Source organism: Aquila chrysaetos, chromosome 25 (genome assembly GCF_900496995.4).
Source record: "Aquila chrysaetos chrysaetos chromosome 25, bAquChr1.4, whole genome shotgun sequence".
In the NCBI taxonomy this organism is placed as follows: domain Eukaryota; kingdom Metazoa; phylum Chordata; class Aves; order Accipitriformes; family Accipitridae; genus Aquila; species Aquila chrysaetos.
Genome location: NC_044028.1, coordinates 19772129 through 19791658, shown reverse-complemented (window position 1 = coordinate 19791658; position 19530 = coordinate 19772129). Strand labels below are relative to the sequence as shown.

The 19530-nt window shown below is 48.7% G+C and overlaps 1 long non-coding RNA gene across 1 annotated transcript; it reads left to right on the top strand.

The window, feature by feature from the left end:
* Positions 1 to 19266, top strand: LOC121232612. Its single transcript, XR_005931433.1, has 3 exons — positions 1 to 11; positions 3404 to 3411; positions 19074 to 19266. It is a non-coding gene; the product is annotated as an uncharacterized LOC121232612 (long non-coding RNA).
* Positions 19267 to 19530: the final 264 nt, after the last annotated feature.

Here is a 19530-nt window from a genome sequence, read left to right as displayed (position 1 = left end):
CATAGTCACCTGTACAAGTGAGGTCCCCATTCTGAGCCCAGGCACATGGACCACCAGCCAGCTCATGTGGGGCTGTGTCTGGGTGCCAGCTCCGGGGCAAACCCCACATGGGGCTGCGGGTCCCAGGGGTCCGGGTTCCAACAGCTGCAGAGACCTGTCCTGAGCATAGTGGGGGATGACTAGTAAACCTCAGGTCAGAGTAGCCAGCAAGTAGGACAGGCAGAGCTGTGAAAGCAGTGTTCCAAGCATCAAGCTCTAAAATCAAGATTATAAATCAGGATTTGAGGGTGCCAACAAAGGTGGCCCCTCCTATCTGTGCTAGTCTGTCTGTGGCTGGGTGTATCCATGCATACTTGTGCTCATTCCTGTGGAGATTCCTCTTGGTTTTACCAACTATGAAGTTATTTTCTACTTGTTTTCTGGTCATTCAGTGGGTTTTTTTAAGGCATGGAAGATACATAGGCTAGGGGAGGTCTGAGGGACTTCACTTCTGTCAGCAGAGAGGTTTTTCTCCTAGAGTAAAATCTCTCCTCAGACTGCCCTTGTGCCAGAGCTAGTGGGATCAGATGACCAGCAATATTAAATTACAGAGAAACAGGCTCAGTTATTTAAAACCTGCCCAGCACAGCCTCCACCACCTCTGGAAAGGGCTTCCCCAGCCAAGGGCAGCTTCCACTGCCTGCAATGCCTTCATCAGCTCTCTCTTTGCCTGCACATCTCTCTCCTTGGTTTGAAGGATCAAACCAAATCAGCAGGTCTCAGACTTGACTCTCTGCTCCCAGGGCAGTGCTTCCAGGTCTGGCCTGAGCGCCTCACCCCCCAGGAGAGAGCACTGCCTTTCAGTGGGTTTTGGTCCCTGTGTTTGGTTCTGTATCATTCCCACATTAGCAAAGGGCTTTCCATTGTGCAAGTAGTCTACAAGAGGATTCATCTCCCAAAGAACTGAGTTTGTTCACAATCCCAGTTCAGTTCCCACCAGAAAAGAACATGCAGAAAGGTGACCGTATTAACATAGGATCTGTAAAAAAGTCAGTGGTGGGTGCTAATGGTCTCCTACCACCTGTCTTGCACACTCAGCTCAGTTGACACTGTTTCTTGAACTGCAGTAACTCAATCATCAGCACATTCAGAGGAAGAAAATGGAAAAACTTGTTAATACCCATTAGAGATAAAAGGGACAGAAACTGGTTAGGAATAAAATAAATCAGGAGAGTAACAAGCTCTGAGATTTAAAAGGCTATTCCTAATGGTGGAGAACACTTTGTACAGTCCATGAGTAATTTTATGTTTGGCTGTTTGCTCTGACTGGTTTTAACTTACTTTTGTTTTTCTTTCTAAACACGACAGAGAGCAAGATTGGGCAGAACATCTGAAGTGAACAGAGCTCCAAGAAGCATGTCTATTTGGGAAGCATGTCTATTTTTGATAGAAATCAAACTAGACGCCTGCCCAAAGCCATGGGGAAGTGCCAGCAAAGGCCCAGCACAAAGGGGAGTCCCAGCGCATGGTGCCCCAGCAGAAAACACAAACAAGCTGGTCATAACAGGGCTTGACTGGCTTTCTCATTTGTATTGATTATTGGGGTGTCATGGTTTAACCCTAGCCAGCAATTTAGCACCACGCAGCCGCTCGCTCACTTCCCCCCCCCACCCAGTGGGATGGGGGAGAGAATGGGAAAAAAAAAAAAGTAAAACTTGTGGGTTGAGATAAGAACAGTTTAACAAGACAGAAAGGAAGAAAATAATAATAATAATAATGATAATAATGATAATAATGATAACAACAACAACAATTATTATTATTCAACAATAATATGTCAACAACAATAATGTCGATAATAATAATAATAATAATAATAATAATAATAATAATAATAGGAATATACAAAACAAGTGATACACAATGCAATTGCTCACCACTTGCAGACCGATGCCCAGTTAGTTCCCAAGCAGCGATCCGCCCCTGCCAGCCAACTCCCCCCAGTTTATATACTGGGCATGACATCACATGGTATGGAATACCCCTTTGGCCACTTTGGGTCAGCTGCCCTGGCTGTGTCCCCTCCCAACTTCCTGTGCCCCCCCAGCCTTCTCGCTGGCTGGGCATGAGAAGCTGACTTAGTTTAAACACTACTTAGCAACAACTGAAAACATCAGTATGTTACCAATATTATTCTCATACTAAATCCAAAACATACCACTCTACCAGCTACTAGAAAGAAAATTAACTCAATCCCAGCCAAAACCAGGACATAGGGGTAAATGGCTTAGTGTACATGAGCTGCAGCCAGAACCATGGGGAACAAAACCATGGAGAGGCTCCACATGCCTGGGCCACTGACAGTTGTTCTTCAAAGCTTCCCGCAAAGAGCTCCTCCAGCTTTTGCATCACAATTTTTTTTTTAGTGCCTAATCTGTCCCTCAGTAAATCAAAGGTCATGGACTTCGTCTCATTGACTGAAGGTGGAGGAAGCTACTGCCTCCACATTGCAGCAATGACTGCCATATATGAACACTTCAGCCTCAAGAGAATAAGGAGGACAGAAGCAGAAGAACCCCAGTTCAATCAATCTTCCCTCACATATCAGATTTTTCTTAGGCTTTTGCTTGTTCTACCTCTCTCCACCCTGACATGAGGTTTTAATGATACCCATCAAACACGCATCTCACACACTTTTCCTACAATGCCACAGCATCTGCCTGTTCACATATGGGTGCTGTCCTTGGCTCATGCATTCAGTCAAAATAATTTTCTACATCTGATACAAAGGGTCATGTCTTAAATCTATGTACCCAAGTACACCACCCACTTCTACATGGGCACAATAAGCCAGGCACAAAGCAGCTTCCACCAGTGACCTTTTGAGATGCAGGGATCCCTCCTGCTCTGTGCTGGGGAGAACATGACTGACTCTCCCCCTCCATGGCAGATGTCTTTCTATTCACTACAAAGAGCTAGGAGTTAGAGTCTGGCAAGGTCTTTTAAGGTGAGGAGGGAAGGGGGGTGGGTGGGAGGACAAAGAGAGTGAAAGGGAATAAATGCAATAGTGGGAAAAAGCAACTGCATTTTATCTAGACACATTCAATTAAAAGTAAAGAAAATAACCCCACAAACAGCACAATATTGCCAAGAGAAGCCTTCAGGTAACACGTTAGGGTTCAGCAGACAAACCTCAGCCACAACCATTCAAACCCATGGCAGCAGACAAGTAAGACAAGGCCCTGCGCCCAGCAGCGCATTGGGCAGGGCTCTGGTGGTGAGGATCCACATGCATGCTTTCAGTTCAAGCAACAAGGACACACAGAATACAGTTGTGCATAACTCAATGTGCCTGAATCACTACTCCAGCGAGGCAAACTGCAACTAATGGTGGGGCTCCCCAAAACAGAGCAACTACTTCAAGCACCAGAGGTGACTGCATGTGACATGAGGCAGCATCAGCAAAGGTCCCTCCAGCACAGCTGTAGTAGCAAAAGAGAGGTCAAGTGAAATCCCCTTTCAGACCCAGGGTATGTTTACTTGACATGGAGATATAGGAGTGATTTAAGAAGCAGAGAGTGGTTCTTCCCTCCTGAGCTAGAAGGGAAGGCCACAGGAGCACTTAGCAGTTAGAGAAGGTGTGTTAGTAACAGGAACAGGCAGGGAGCCCACAAAAGAGAGAATCTGGCACTATTTAACACATCATTCATTTCTGGGAGGTTCCTGTCCCCCACAGGAAGTTTTACAGCTCTCCAAGGGAGATGAGGCTTGACCTCCAGCCAAGGAGGATGGTACAGATTGCTCTGAGGAAGCCAGTAGCAGGGGAAGGAGCTGGGAGTGGATCTGGAAGCATCTACGTGATCTGCCCTGAGAGCCATAAGCCCTTCACTGCAAGGCATGCCAGGGTCATCCAGTGTCAAGCACAACAGCCCTGATTCCCAGCTACTTCCCTACACTGCAGTGAGGGTCAGCACCCACCTAGGGGGTCAGGACAAGTGTTGTCATCTGCAGGAGCCACCAGGAGCCCTGCTATCTGAGACACGGCAGGAGCAGCGGGAGGTGAATGCCTGGCCCCAGGAGTCACCCCACAGTCATCCATATCAGCAGCACATCAGGTAAGACCTAACCACCCTAACCATTAGGTAGGTGTCTTCTGTGGCAGAGGCAGTCGCTGGCCGTGCCTGGCAGTCACCCCCTGTGACTGGTCATTCAACTCCTGCTCAGATTTTGGCTAACCCAGCTCATGCCAAGGCCTGATGTATGCTGGCAGCAGCATCATTAGGTCAAAGCGAGAGTACCACATAGGCAGGACAGGTGGCCAGAAGAGCTAAAGGGCCATTATGCAGCCATTATCACCTGCAGCTGGCTGTCTCCTGCAGCCATTATCTTTTGTCGGGCAGTTTCCTCAGAATCCACTAACTTATAGAAATGGTATAGACCAAACCTCTAAGCTGGAGGGTATAAAACATCAGCTTACCCAAAAATCTTTGGAAGCAGATCTAACAGCAGCGGGACTGCTGAGGCTTTCATGTTTCCCTGTGTGACACAGGGGACGCTCACATTGCGACGGAGGAGGAAGGATGAGCACGCTCACCATGGGCTAGGGAACTAATTCTATCTGTTTTGCTCATAGGTGCATGATATTAAGAGTTGTGGATTATAAGTTATGAAACCTTATGACTTGAATGGTGAATAAGTGAATTCACATGATAGACTAGTCCAGGCAAAAGGGGATTGAGCCCCTGTTTGTTGTGTTTGTTTGCCGTATTTCTTAATGAGCTCATTAAGTGAAGTTAAATCACAGAGTACATTGTCCTGTAAATTTGAGAGATCACAACAGACCATGACACCCCCCATAGCAGACTGCACCCTGAGCTTCCAACAGGCTCTGCAGTATGCAGCTTTCTGGAAGGCAGCTGTGGCACCCAGGAGAGCTCGGAAGGAGATTGCTTTTGTCAAGTTATTTACAGATATCTTACAGTTGTAAATAACTTGACAGATCTCATTTCTTCCCAATGTGCAGGAGAGTGAGCAATTTTCTTGAGCTTCTTTGTCATCTGGATCTATTTTGCTGGACAGGATGAATTCATCGTCATCCAACTTTAGCAGTAATACCTCAAGATTTGCCCAGGCACCCAGACAGATGACCACACCACCCGTATCAACCCCAGCCCCAGCAATGAGCCATGGCAGAGCCAGAAGTCACCCCACTCTGAGGGGAGCGCTGGGATCTCATCTGGTTCTGGGGGTCAAGTTTTGGTTGTCCTGGGCCAGAGCCCACGCAGCACTGTTGGCAGGGGTTTCTTCTTGGGCTGGCTGGAGATTCCTGGTTTTGCTCTGTATTGTGATGGTTTGGGCAGACTAATGCACCGGGTTTTTCTCATGTGAAAGGCAGCTTGCTTTCCCTGATTGATACTGAATGGCTTGTAATTACCTTAATTATACCTTTCTCTCCTAACATCAGACAGAGGCCAGTACTAATTCAAGTATATTGGCATAGACACACCCCATCGTTTAGCTGGGTGGCTCATGCTGGGACCTGGCAGCACCCTTAATAAGTGCAACAGTAACACAGTCAAGAAGAAGATGCGAGTCCTGGAGATTTCAGCTGGAGTCAGTAAAGACATGAGCAGGCAGACATCTCCCTTGAGCATGGAGCCTGTCTTCCACATGGGCTGGGCTGCATTCTCCCATGTCTGTATCTCCATCCTCCCGATATATCACTTATGTAAATGCCGTGATTAGGGAGCCCGTAGCATGACCTGGCATTAAAATAACAGTCTGTGCTTCAGGACAGGAGTCACAACATTTTCAGATGCCTTCAAAGCAGTGAGTATCAACCCAGGCAGAAATAAATGACTCCATCTGCTCTTAGAGCAAGTCCATCCTTCCCCGTTGACCAAGAGCATTCAACTTTCAGAGAGCAATAATTTCATTTGGATGAATAATGCTCCAGTCAGTGGAAAAAGAAGCTGTGCTGGGGATACCAGGGTTGTTATTCTGCTTGATGTTTCTGGGTGGACACATAATTTCTTTACAAAACTGCACTCAGTGGATGAGTTGGGTTTAGCTTCAAGGCCCACATGACTGCCATATACATAATCCTGTGTTAGTCACATCTCTTTTTTTCCCATGTAGCCAGAAAGCATCAGTGGAAATAGTCAAACTGTTCCCAGATTGCCAAGTCTTGAACCAAGGCCAGGGAATATAACATCAGGCTTGGAGGGGACCTGTGGGCAGACATAATCCACTCAAGAGATAGTATGCTACCAGCTTTCTCCTGGGATGGATAGATGGAGGGGCTGCAGTGGGTATAAAGGTGGAATTACTGTACAGCAAGAAAGCATCAGAGTCTAAGTAGTCTAGGGAACAGCACTAAATGGGCAGCAAAGGCTGGGAGCGGGGGGGAAAGAAGAGAAAAGCTAATTTTCTCCTCTCGATAGAGAAGATAATTCTTCAAGTCACAAACAAAGTGCAAGGCTTTAGCAAGAGCCAGGATTCATCAGGTCTGTCTGTAACAACTGTGTAGCCAAGCACACCCAGGAGCTACCTGGGTTTCGCAGGAAATCAGCTCAGTCAGAGCATTGTTTTACACTATTTGCACGCAGATTCCCCTCACCCAGCCTATTCTGGGGACAGTTTATCCCCTCCCCAGTGCCATCATCTGCACACCATCTTCAACCAGTCCTCAAAAAAAAAAGTTGGGGGATGACTTCACTTGGCAAGGGCTGGCCCTTCAGAGAGGAGTTGGGGGAGGGAGATCTGCCAGATTCAGTGCCTGGGGGCTGGTCACATTAGGCATGGGGTCCCTAGAGGCAGCAGCCACAAGCACCACTCTTGCTCTGCAGCTGAGGAGGTGGCTGGCCTTGGGCATTGCCACAAGCACCAGTGGGGAGGATAGGACTCTGCCAGTCAGCCCTTGCTGCTGTTAGAAGCAGGGGCACTTCACAGTTGCAATTATTCTGTTTTATAAGCCAGCTTGGGGGAGCACTAGGCACACAGTGAAAGGGAAAATGCCCTGCCTTGGTGCTAGCAGAGGTGTGCCCTGCATCAGTTTTAGCTTGCAGTGTCCCTCTCTCCTCACCCTCCCTTCCCACATAGCCCACTTACTGCCCATCAGCACCCCAGGAACCTGGCACCCCTCCTCACATGCCCTTCTTCTTGCCCCTCAAGAGGCCCACAAGCACCCAAGGGCACCTCACAGCAGGATGTTACTGCCAGATGTACTGCAGCAGGCAGCTCCCTGAGATAGCCTAAAGGCACCAGAGCAAGCCAAGTCCTGGCACTGGGACACCAAGGTGAGGATTTACAGCTCTGGGAGCAGCTATAGGGGAGGGAACTGTGAGCTCCTACTAGAGCTGGAGTCACAGATTTTTTGCCCTCCAATCACCAATTTTAACTTCATCTTCAATAACATCAACACGAGCACATGAAAACTGGTCCCACATCTTCCATTTCTTCTGCCACCACCTGGGACTGAGCACAGAAGACACCAGCCTCCTCAAAGGATAATGCCATCTCAACCCACCCACACTCCTCTTCATCTCAGTAGTCACAGGTTAACATGGGACCTGTCCCTTCTCGGAAATCCAGCAATGGTTAAGCTCATTCCTTGTGCTGGGACCTCCAGACACAACTGTCCCTGCAAGACTGAGCCAAAACAATCTTCTCAGCCCTACAATTGTGGCATCCATTTGTTCTGTGGGCTGCGACTGCCTGAAAGTTCACACCAGCTTGCACTACTGCATCAATAAAAGGATCCAAATGGAGTCCATTGGATAGGGTCTAATTTGCTGGGCTGGATTCTGGATCAGGCCCTCCCAGAGAAAGGCACATATTTCAAGGGATATTTAAACACAAATTGTTTAGTGCTATTTAATAGACTGATGCATTGTAATCAACTCATGCCAACAGCTGTGACACATGGGAAATATTTTCCATTAGGGAGGAATTATTTCATCCTGTGCTCAAGCCATCTCACCAACAGCTCTTGCCCAAAACCCAGAAACTGATGACACTTGACAACAGTGGAGGGGCCTCACAAATTAGAGCAGCAGCACCTGGGGGGAATACACAACGCAGGAATATGTGAGCACAAACCCCTGCGCAAGGCCGACGTGGAGCAGGCTGAAGGCTCTCCCACGTTGCATCTCCCCAGTACCTGCCAGTGCCACTGCCTCTGAAAAACGCCTGCTGAATGTCTGAGCAAAGGGATTGCACCCCTCAGCACAGCCCCACGCTGCAGGGAGCTCTGCTAGCAGCAGCCCAGACCCCTGCACTCCCAGCCAGGCACACAGCCTGCCCCCAGTGCAGTCAAACACGTGGATGCTGTGCTGGAGCATAGCCTGCACAAAGGTTGCAGACAGCAAGCTGTTTGCAGATTTGCTAATATTAGAACATTACACAGCTTGCTTCTAATGAAGTGTTCATCCTGACTTTGTGCTAGACAAAAAAATCTTGGTAATGTGTCCTGTGTGGCTTCCTGTCCACACCACCTACCCACGTCCTTCTTGCTCATACTAATGACTCCGAGCTGGCTGTTGCCCCAGCCAATAGCTAAATTTAGAATAAGTCGATCTTAGCTTAAATTTTTCCAAAATGTTTGGTGCTGTATTAAATGAAGCCACTTGCATCTTTTCTTTGACAATTTTAATGAAAAAGCCTTCCTGGAGAGAGAAGATTTTAAAGCAGGGGAAGAGCTAAATGTACACAGTTAAAACAACATGAGTTTCTCCCCTGAGCCTTGACTCCACCATGAGCTGCTGCCTTGTGCACAGGACCTGGTGCAGAGAAGGAGCGATCCCACTTGAACACCACAGCTTGGCAATGCTCAAAATACCTGACAGCTGGCAGCCTGCTCCTGAAAGCTCTCCTTGGCCCTCAAACCCAAGGAGCAGCAAACATCTCAAGAGATCCAGCCAGGAGAACAAGTTTGCTCCCACCAGGGAAAACTACATTTCAACTGTTTCCTTCACCTTTCTGCCATAGGCCGAAGAACTGCACCATCAAAACCAGCTCTCAGCACAATGCTCCCAGGACAAGCTACGCCTCTGAGGTGGGAAGAAGGCCCAGGGACGCAAAAGAGATTGCCATATAAGAGCTGGGACTCAAGACCACATGCTCAAAAACCTATTTTAGCTGTTCAGAAGTGATGCCCCACTCCCTGATGTATGACTTGTATTGCCCCAAAGGCCCTTGGTTACTCTGACAACTTCAGAGCCTGATTTGAGGGCTGATGCTGACAGATATATGCATATGAAATATTCCTGATCATATTCCTGATGCTCCTTAGAGAGGCCAAGGAGAGAAAGCTCGCTCTTTCTCCCTGGGGAAGAGTGATGAACCAAAAGCAGCACCTATGCTTGTGCAACCCCCAGCCCCACAGAACCATCTCAGCTCAGGAACTTGAGACTCTCAGAAGAGTTCAGCTGCTGCATTGACCACAAGGTTAAGTGTACTTTTTCACATTATCGCCCTTGATAGGAAGAGCCCCCTTAGCTCCTGTAAGTGCTGGATCAGGCCTGTTTATTGTCTTCAGGCAGACAGACCCAGTGGACCAGCTGCTTGACCAGGCTTAAGCAGCAGCATCCCCTTAACTTGCTTAGGACAAGTTAGTGGCATGGGACAGAGCTGTTCCCTTCCAGTGACACAAATACTCCTTGGGATGGGAACCTCTACCTTCACCATGCATCAATGCCTACAAGCACCAGCTCGCCCACAAGCCACTCCGACGCAGCTCACCCCACTTGCTCCACAGAGCCTGTTACTAGTCAAGTCCTCTGAGAGAGAGCATCCCCATTAGCTCAGGATGCTCTGCTGCCCCAGGGCTCCTTTGGGATCACAGCTACCTTCTTCCAGAAGGCAGCATCTGTCACTCAGCCCCACAGGGCTTTGCAAACATCTCCCCAAATGAAGCACAGTTAAGGCAGAAAGGCTTACTCCAAGAAGGGTACAGGATTTTCAGGACTGCAGGTAATCACAGTGTAAGTCCTCCCAGGTTCCCCATACCCAGTGACTGCAGGAGCCTCCCAGGCAATAGCAAACCACACTTTGGACTCTTTTGGGGAGGGGAAAAACAAAACAAGACCTAAAACAATGCAGCCCTAGGACAGCTAAGACAAAGTTACGGGCCAAATCTACCTCCACACTTCTTCTGCAAGCTCTTGAGCCCTACTGCTCACAGATGAGCTTGTAAAAGCTTGCCAGAGGGCTGCTCCGCTTTCAGAGGTTACATCAACACATCACTTTTCCCAGGAAGGGGGCCACAATATCTACAGTCATCACTCAAAAGGTTTAAGGCTTACCTGTAGCAATGCAGAGCTCTGCTTGACCATCCCCAGCCTGGGGCTCTACCCTAGACAGGGACAAGCAGTGTCGTGGGTCCTTTACCTCCTTCCATGCTACACCACTCAGTAGAGGGAGCTTCCCAGCAACGGCTGTGCATTCCCCCGTCTCTCCCCAGGAGACCCCTCAGCACTGCAGCATAGGCCAAGCTCCCCAGCAAGGAAGGAAACAGAAAAAAGGGGTTTAGTTCAAGACTGCCCAGCTTTACATTGTATTATTGGCCATGCTGCAGAACAGAAACACTGCTTCCTGAGTGTCCTCTTCCGGGACCAAAGAGGACAGGCATGTCTTTTGAGACCCTCCACCAGCACATGCCAAGATCCTTCCAGCAGTGCCCCATGGCAGCACTATCTCAGCACCACTCACGTCATTACAGAGTTTGCAGCTGCCTTTCCTGGGTTTTCCACCACTAGGATTTTTATATATATATATATATATATATATATATATATATATATATATAGGGAGCAAGGGGATGGATATGGAGTTGAGGGAAGCAAGGGGATCCAGCTCTGCTGGTGGAGGAGATCCCAAGCACAGCAGCTCCCTGAGCAGGCGCTGTCAGAGAGAGCAGGGCATGGTCCCATCCCTGGCTGGCTCTGGAGCGAGCAGGGATCAGCCCTTGCTGCTGGGCTCTGCTCCAGCAAAAGTCAGCATGTTTGCCCAAAGAGAGAGCGTCTGCCAGGTGCAGAGTGCAACCAGGTCCAGCCCCAAAGGGAATAGGTTTGTGAATTAGCCACAGCACCAGCTAATGCCAGAGAGCAAGTGAACCAACACACTGGGCTCCTGCGAGAGTGAAATGAGACCGCTCAGCAACTGGTCATCCTCTAGACCCAGTGACACAAACCTTAAAACCACTCAGGACCAGCAGTGTCCTGGCCTTGGGGCAATTGCTTATCCTGGGCAAGGACCCGTGTAGGATTGCAGGTCTCCAGCATCTCATCCCAGCTGGCTTGGGAGGGACTTTGCTGGTAGAACTGGATTTTCCAAGATATCTTTTCTTCTGATTAATTTAAAGCAGAGTGAACAGAAGATTCCTGAGCAGTATTTAACACATGCAAGTGTGAATCCCCCTGTCTTACCAACACCTGAAACAGCCACTGCATCACAGGAAATTTCTGCTCTGAGTGGCAATGCTAGCATGCTCTGGCTGCTAGAAGTCAAATATCACTGGACTTTCTAAGAACAGGCAAAGATAGTTTCCTAGATTGAAGCACTGCATGAGCAGATTATATATCACACTTAAGCTTGACAGAGCAGCGTTCAGTTAGAAGACCTGTCAATAGCTTTGCTGTGTAGAAGTATGACATATTTATTACAGTGCAACAGAAAGAGTTAAATGTAGTTAGATATATAACCAGAATATATAATTCATTTCCTCTGCACAGAGAGTCTTTACAGGCACCAGATTGACAGAGGGGAAGAACCAAAACAGAAAAATAAAATAATTGGATTTTTTTTCAGGATGTTTTACTGTTGGCTAAAAAATACACAGTTCCACAGTCAGGAAAGGAGACTACCTGAGGAAACATGAAAAACCAGGGGGAAGGAAAACACTGCACAAAACAGATTGGTTAGGAGAGAAAATGAAAGCAGTTAAGAATGAACTGCTCCCCAGCCAATGTAATAATAAATAACCAAAGCTAGAAAACTGATAAGGGAAGGAAGGAGATTGCTATAACCAATGTATAACCAACAGAAGTACCTTGAGGAGCTGTAATACTAGCACAGACAGGACAGAAAAGTTAATGAATGTTCCCTTTTGGCAAGTGGTCATAATGTGTTCCTATCACAGGATGCTGAAATACTCCCCAGCAGTAATGAAACCTGGCAATTAACAGAAACTCCAGAAACAGGCTTTAATCAGCAGAACCAGAAAACTTGCATCTAAATTTTCTAGGAACTCTCAGGCCAGCCAACACTGGCTTGCAGTAAATCTTCAAACTCTTCAGAAGGTCTCAGGGCTGGCAGACAGAATTGCGAAAGCAACCAGGAAGATGCAGGTAACTATACAGCCATCAGCCTGATGCCAACTCAGGAAAACAATAGAAAACCTGAAATGGGATTCTTTAATTAATATGTCATGTGATGGTAGCACAGAGCTTTTACAGATGTCTTCTTACATAAAATATCCACTTGCATTGAAAAATATAAAGTGACTTTGATGAGAGCTATTTTCTATAACCCCACTTTGATTGGCACTGTCTACCAGACCATCCCTGAATGCTTGATTAACACACCAGAACAATACAAAATCAGAATAATGCACACTAAGTGGGTTAAAACCCTGTTAAAATGTCTGTGCCACAAACCACAGCTAGAAAGGGAGAGTCATTGCTGAGTGAGTACTGCTAGTAATGTGGGATCCTTCATCACCCATCTTGTTTGGCAGGCTGGAAGAAGGCAAGCATTTGGCATTTCAATCCAGCTGAATATTGCCTTGATGTGCTAAGAGAAAAAGAGAAGCCCCATTTGCAGGCTGGGATCTCAGACCTAGCTGGAAATGGAAGTTGCACACACTCAGGCTGGAACCAAAGCATGCATTTCATTTACCGGGCAAGATGATAGTTGTTTGAATTGGCAGCAAATCCTCCACCCCAACAGTGGAAATGTTTGAGCTCAGGTCAAAGGCTTTCTCAAAGAAAAGCTAAATGTCAGCCCCAGTGATGGGTCTTGCACGAACTTGTGCAATCCTGGGTTTGCAGAGAAGCAGGACACGGTGTCTGACTGCCCAGGCTCTCTGGAGTGAGCTTAGAGCTAGGAATATCCTCTGACGGGCAGATCACCTGAGCAGAAAGTCACCGAGCGGCTCCCTTGCCTCCTCTCATGCATTGGGATGAGTGTCTGTATTCCCTCCCTGTCTCCTTCATTCATGATCTGACTCCCTACATGGGATTTGAACCCCAAATCTGTGTTGCTAGTGGGGGCTCATTATGCTGATAACCTAAGCAGTATCGCCCACACCACTACAAAGTACACAGAGCCTGGAGAAATTGCTCTCACATCCATCTTGCACTTCCAAACACCCAGCAATCATAGCTGCTGAAAGCACACCACGCTTTCCTGGGGGTGCCGAGCAAGAGGGTGTCCCAGTCCCAAAGTTTAGTGGGGAAGAGGGCAGCTCAGGGACAGTGAGAGCAGCTGGACCAGCACTGGGAATGCAGCAAGGGGGAGCAGAATGAGCGTAATGGGGAGATGCAGCAAGATGCTGAGTGATTTTGGTGCTCAAGAGCCAAGGACCACCTCCCATGTTTTCTCTAGGACCGCAAATAATTTTTGCACCCAGAGACGTGTGAGGCACAATCTCTCCATTTTCATCAGCTGCTTAACCTAGTTCTTCCTTATGTCTATTTGCACCTATCTAGCCACTCAGCAAATAAATGCAGCATTTTGCCTCTCGCCCATTCAAGCTTTCAACCTCCCTAGCTAACTTTCCACCTGCCTGTAAAACCACCCAGTTATCTAACATGTGGGAAAATTTATCCAGTCACTGTCTCCTCTGGTGTCGCTGCTCCCATCCCAGCTCTCAAAATCAGCACCCCAACAACGAGACATAAACGTCATTCCCGTCTCTGGGCAATGAATCAGCACATAGGAATATCTTTCAGGTGAATTATGGACCCTGCTGATAAGAAGCCGAGAGGTAAAACATTCATTTGCCTGAGTTGACTGAAAATGCTTCTATTCTGACACCACGATTTGAGTCGTGGTGGAATTCAACTCTAATTAGACTGTAGGAGAGAGAAGCAGGGTTGTATTATATGTCCCACTGTTCACAGCAATCAGGACAAGCAATTCCACCTTCTGCAAAGATTACCAGCAAACAGAACTGGTTCTGTCTCCCACCTCAAATAAATACACTACATGGGTGCCTGTGTTCTCCTGCACACCTAGGTGCTCCCTGCTCCTGGGGTGTTGCACATAAGCAATGAACCACTGAGAGGACAGCCAACGGACACACTCCATGTGCACCCATACACATCCTGGACAGAGAAGGCAAGTCTTTACACTTGTGCAATACATCCTTATCCATGACAGAGTGTAAGTTCTGCATAGAACTCTTGCTCTATACAGAAAGATTTGTATTGAAACTGTGGAAGTTCTCCTCATCCCAGATGGGGATTTCTCCCAGATCTTACCCCAGGTAGACATGAAGCACTGGATTTCAGCTGCAGCCCCCATGCTCCCTCCTTCAGTGTAACAGTGTCCTTGGCACCCTGGTGCCAGCCTGCAGGGACGAGGGTGATACCGCCCTGTGGGACACACAGCAAAGTTCCCTGCAGCAAGTTTAACTCAGGCAAAACTGTGCTCTTGCTTCTGCCAGTGATTTCCCCATGGGGAAAGATGTTACCAGAGCAGACAGGAGGAGGTGAAGGCAAGGCAAACTCAATTCTCACTGTGCAGCCAAGGCTGACCAATGAGATCTTCCCTCTCATTGCCCAAATCTGGGGAAGTGGATGTCTCCAGGGGGTTACAGCCCACCACGTTTTGGGAATGGTGTAATTGAGGGACCTGCAGTGGCGAGCAGGTGGTTAGGAGACTACGGCTGCCACAGCAAGCAACCATCTGGGTATAAATTGCAAGAACCAATAAATGAGGCATGTTCAGTGAGTCTCTGTATGAAAAGTGCAGGGTACCTGATTACGAAGCATTCCTATCCCCTGTGGCTTCACCACAGCCCCTGGCTGATGGAAAGGAATATTAGTCTGTGGGTCCTCGTGGAATGGTGCATCTATCTCTTTTTCAGACCTTCCCAGACACAGGCAGGACCTAAAAGACTGCCCAAGCTTTCGAGGACTCAGCACCATATCTACACACAGCCTCACCCACTGCACATGGCTCCTTTGCCTGTTAACCTGAGCACAGCAGCAGGACCAGCCAGCAATCCTTCCAGATCACTAGACAGCAAAGAAATCTTAACCATGCTGAGGTCTGAGCCTCTCCAACAGAGCCTCTCCCACTCCAAGCATGCACCAAGGATCTTCATTGTTCTTCAGCTTCTCTCTTAATGAAAAAATAGCAGCAATAATATCACCAAAATAGCACCCATAATAGTCCCCCTACCCACTTCACATGGGGGCTTGTAAGGTCTTGTTCACATTCCCTAGTCCTTTTGAACACTAATAATTTTCTTGAGTTAGAGCTCAGTCTGGAAACAGATGTACTTTATTAAAAATAAAAGGCAGCTGGGAATTTTCAAACCATAGAAGCAAAAAATCAATGCCTAATACTTTACCTAGCACATGCTCTGTCAGAGCATTCCCCACCCAGACAGACACTGCCTCTCACCAGCTGCCCCAAAAAGTTCCAGACACCCAAGCACTCTTGGCAGTCTTTGCAGTGGGCTTTCCCTCTTGACTCAACTCTTCCACTACTTTAACACTGCCTTCTTGGCTTACTGAAACACCAGTAGCTCCCTCCTGTCTCAGCCATAGATTGAGGATGCAGCCCAGCACTGTCACATATTCAGGCTGAGCACCTATGGATTCCTGTATTCTGCCAGGATCGAATGTTTAGAGGAACAAAGCCAACACACATCTCAGCACTGCACCTCCCTCCTTTGATGCCAGCAGGGTGCCTCGTGCACAGGCCTGTCGCTGATCGCTGATCGATGCTCCCTGGGAGCAGTGTATACTGGGCTCTTCCTAGCTCCAGTCCCAGGGACCCACATGCACCCTCCCCTGTATCCCAAAGCTGATTACACAGCCCTGCTATGATGCCTTCATCCACTGGACTGCTCCACAAGAAGCAAGCAGGGACAGTCTCCTGGAAACGAGGGCAAACTGAGGTTTCCCTCCCCAGTGCCCCACCCCAGGAATGCGAGCCAGGTCCTGAAAATGGGGGACACACACTAGAAGGAGTAGCAGGTCTGCTAGAGCAAACACCTCGAGACCTGGGCATTGGCTCTGCCAAGAGAGTCACCTTCAGAAGCAGGAGGCCATGCATCAGCCTCTGCACCACCTTCTCTCTCCTGCTGAGGCTCAGGGAGATGGGACCAGACAGGCGTGAAACTATACTTCACCATGAATCTATGGAGCAAAACCCCAACTGTCAAATCAGCTTGTCTGCTGCCATTTCAGATAACACAAGCACTGTCAAGCCTGGTGTGTGTGTGAGCAAAATCCTTGTCTCAGCCCCCAGGCTTTCTATGAGGAGGCGCAGACTCCATCCCAGGCACCATGGGAGACTGTGCCCAGGCAGTGCAGCTGCCAGCACTTGACTCTGCTGTAAGCAGGCAGAGCCCCTGGGTGCCTCTCATCATTGGCACCAGACCAGCACACACTGCTGGGAAGTATCATCCCACTTGCACTTCCACAGCACCGGAGCTGTTCTGACCCCATGCTGCCTTCCTGAGGAGTGTGCCATCCATCTCCAGCTGCCTGGGACACACAACCGGAAAAATCACACGAAAAACATTTTCAACACTGTTAACTAAGGCTATGACATCTAGCTCTTATAAACTGGAGTCAAAGCTTCAGCTAAACTTGCAAGATCTCAGGACTGCTCGACTTGGCTCTAAACTCACAGCTTCGCCTCACGCTACTCGTCCAGTCCTATCCTTGCTCCATCAGGATGGCTCATTCTAGCAAACTACTTTTGCTATGTGATTTTTTTGTTGTTGTGCAAAACCGAAAAGCAACTCTCAGTATTAGATGTTCCTGTCTGTGAGCAGCATTCCCTCAGAACTACTGTACTGCTCAGTAATATGCACAAGGTTCTCATAAGGAATAGATTTTTATAGCCTCAGTGAAGAGCACTGTGGTCTGAATTTCAAAATTAGTTTTGCACCTTTTAATGGAAAACAACATGGAGCAGCAGTAAAGGCAGAGAACATTGTCAAGAAAGGGGAAAACTGCAAAAATTGCAGCAAGTCCTGTGGGTGCTGTTCTCTGACCCTGCAAGAGAAGGGACATGAGGGTACAGGGGCCAACCAGCTGGAGCAAGACCTCCAGCCTGGTCAGCAGCATTATGCTGCTGCTAATCCCAACCTGCACTAGAAAAAGCCCCTCCTTGGAAGCTGCTTTAGGAGAGCTTCAAAAGCAGAGAGCCAGGGCCTGGAGAAAGTCTCTGCCCAGGTACCTCAGCCCCAGTACAGTGGGGACTACATAAAAGGAAATCATGTCAGGAGCACGGTGGGAAGCAAGTGACTGCATGTGGCAGAGGCAGGTGGGGAACACTGCGGAGAGGTGCCCCTGGCCTCCACAAGCTTTTGGGGTGGCTGGGCAGCTTCCACTGATGGCGGTGCCTGCAGCCAGGCTCCTGATAACAACAGCCCAAGGGGAAAAATGCAACTTCCTCAACCACTTGCTGCTGCCTGGCGGCTCCCTGCCAGCCTCCCCTGGCCTGCTAGCCCTGGCTGGTCCCCAGACCAGGCCCATCCCAGCAATCATAGCAGGACCATGGGGCCTGGAGCTGCTGACAAAGGGCGAGGACCCCCCCACTGGGCTGATGTCTGAAACCAGGGTCTGTAACCCCTGCTCCAGCAGCGTAGGGCTGTAGCAGAAAGGAGCTGGCAGCAGGGTTTGCTTGGGCTTGAATTGCCTTCCTCCAGAGGTACGAAGAAAAGATGGCATGGTCTATGCAGAGCTCTCCCCCTACCATGCACCCAGGCTCCTTTATTTCCTCTTGGGACACCGCCAATTGCAATCCATCCTCACACTGCTGGACCTGGTCCCTGGTGCCCCAGGCTGGAGGACTATACTGGTGAAGCGTGGTGTTAACCACTCACTCTAGGGCCATAAGCTGCCAAAAGGAAGTTCTGTCCTGCTGGCTGGTTTTGGGCTGTGCCCAGTTGCCCCCATGCAGTCCTCCCACCAACTGCTCTAATAAAGACACTTAGACTCTGGAAGGGCATTTCTGCATCCACAGAGCACGTTCAGGCCATGGTTTTGAGCCAGGCAGGTGCAAGCAGCTCCCAGTGAGGGCTGCTGGTCACTGCTAATGCCACAGACAGGTGACAGCAGCAGGAACAGTGTCTGCAAGGGCTCCTGAGCCTCCATGCTGGGCTAATCCTTTGCAGGATGTCACCTCCTGGCTCCTCATCCTCTTTGTTGCCCATCGCAATTCAGGAGACATATGCCCTGCCTGGCTCAGAACTCCCTGTGCCCTGGGGCCAGCAGGCAGCTGGTGCTCGGATGCCTTGAAAGGGCTACCCACAACCAGGCCAGCAGAGGGGACAGAACTTCCACTCCACACTAGGTGGGTCCTAGAGGCCCTGTCCCTCTCACCCAGACCCACCTCACAAAATCTTTGCCAGTGCTGGCAGAGGACAGCTGGAGAGAGGCTGGTTTGCTGATGGGCGAGGGATAAGGTGAGCTCTGCAGTCGGTGCCCCCTTCCTTGGCTGGCTCCCGGGGACCGACCCCGGCAGGCACGCACCCACCGACCTGAGTAGAGGGGTTATCAACCACTGTAGCATCCTCTGAAAGACTCTTCTTTAAAACCATGTGCCTGGTCAATAATCACAAGGACCTGAAAGATCATTTTTAGGTCATCAGGGATTTGCTGCCCCTTTGCATATACACACAGAATCCTTACATAAGGAGTGTGAGTGCAGCTACAATCCCTTTATGCAGAAGTGAATTCAGCAAGAAAAAGGGAAAGCAAATAGGATGTAACCACATAAAGGGAAACTGAGTCAGGCCAGTGGTGAGAGATCCTTGCAGGACCTAGGCAGGAGGGCTAGGCTGTTTCACAGCCTGCAAGATGAAGAGCAGGCATGATCACACCATGCACCCCTGACCTACATAGAATCATAGAGTATCTCAAAAGCTGGAAGGGACCCTTAAGGATCATCGAGTCTGACTCCCTGCTCCTCGCAGGACTACCAGTTAAAAAAATTATCATAATTCAGAAAAAAATAGTCTCATTCTACAATATGGTAGTTAAATGATTTGCCTCAAGCTGATATTACTGTTCATTTTTAACTGTTGTTATTAACAACTTGTGGAAAACACATTTTCTGTATTCCATTCCTTTCACTTTTTCTTTCATTTCACTCAGATGAGACAATGAAAGTAGTGTACCTTATGGTTCAATCACTTTCCACTTTCTGGTTCCCTTTCACTAACATGATACGTTCTGCTTCTGTGCGTGGATCTGTCACGTCTCAGCCCTTCCAGTCCCACAGTCTGGGCAGAGGAAAGCAAGGCAGGAGTGTCTGGAGGCCAGGTGGAGCAGAGGGGCCTGGACCCACACCGACAAGGAG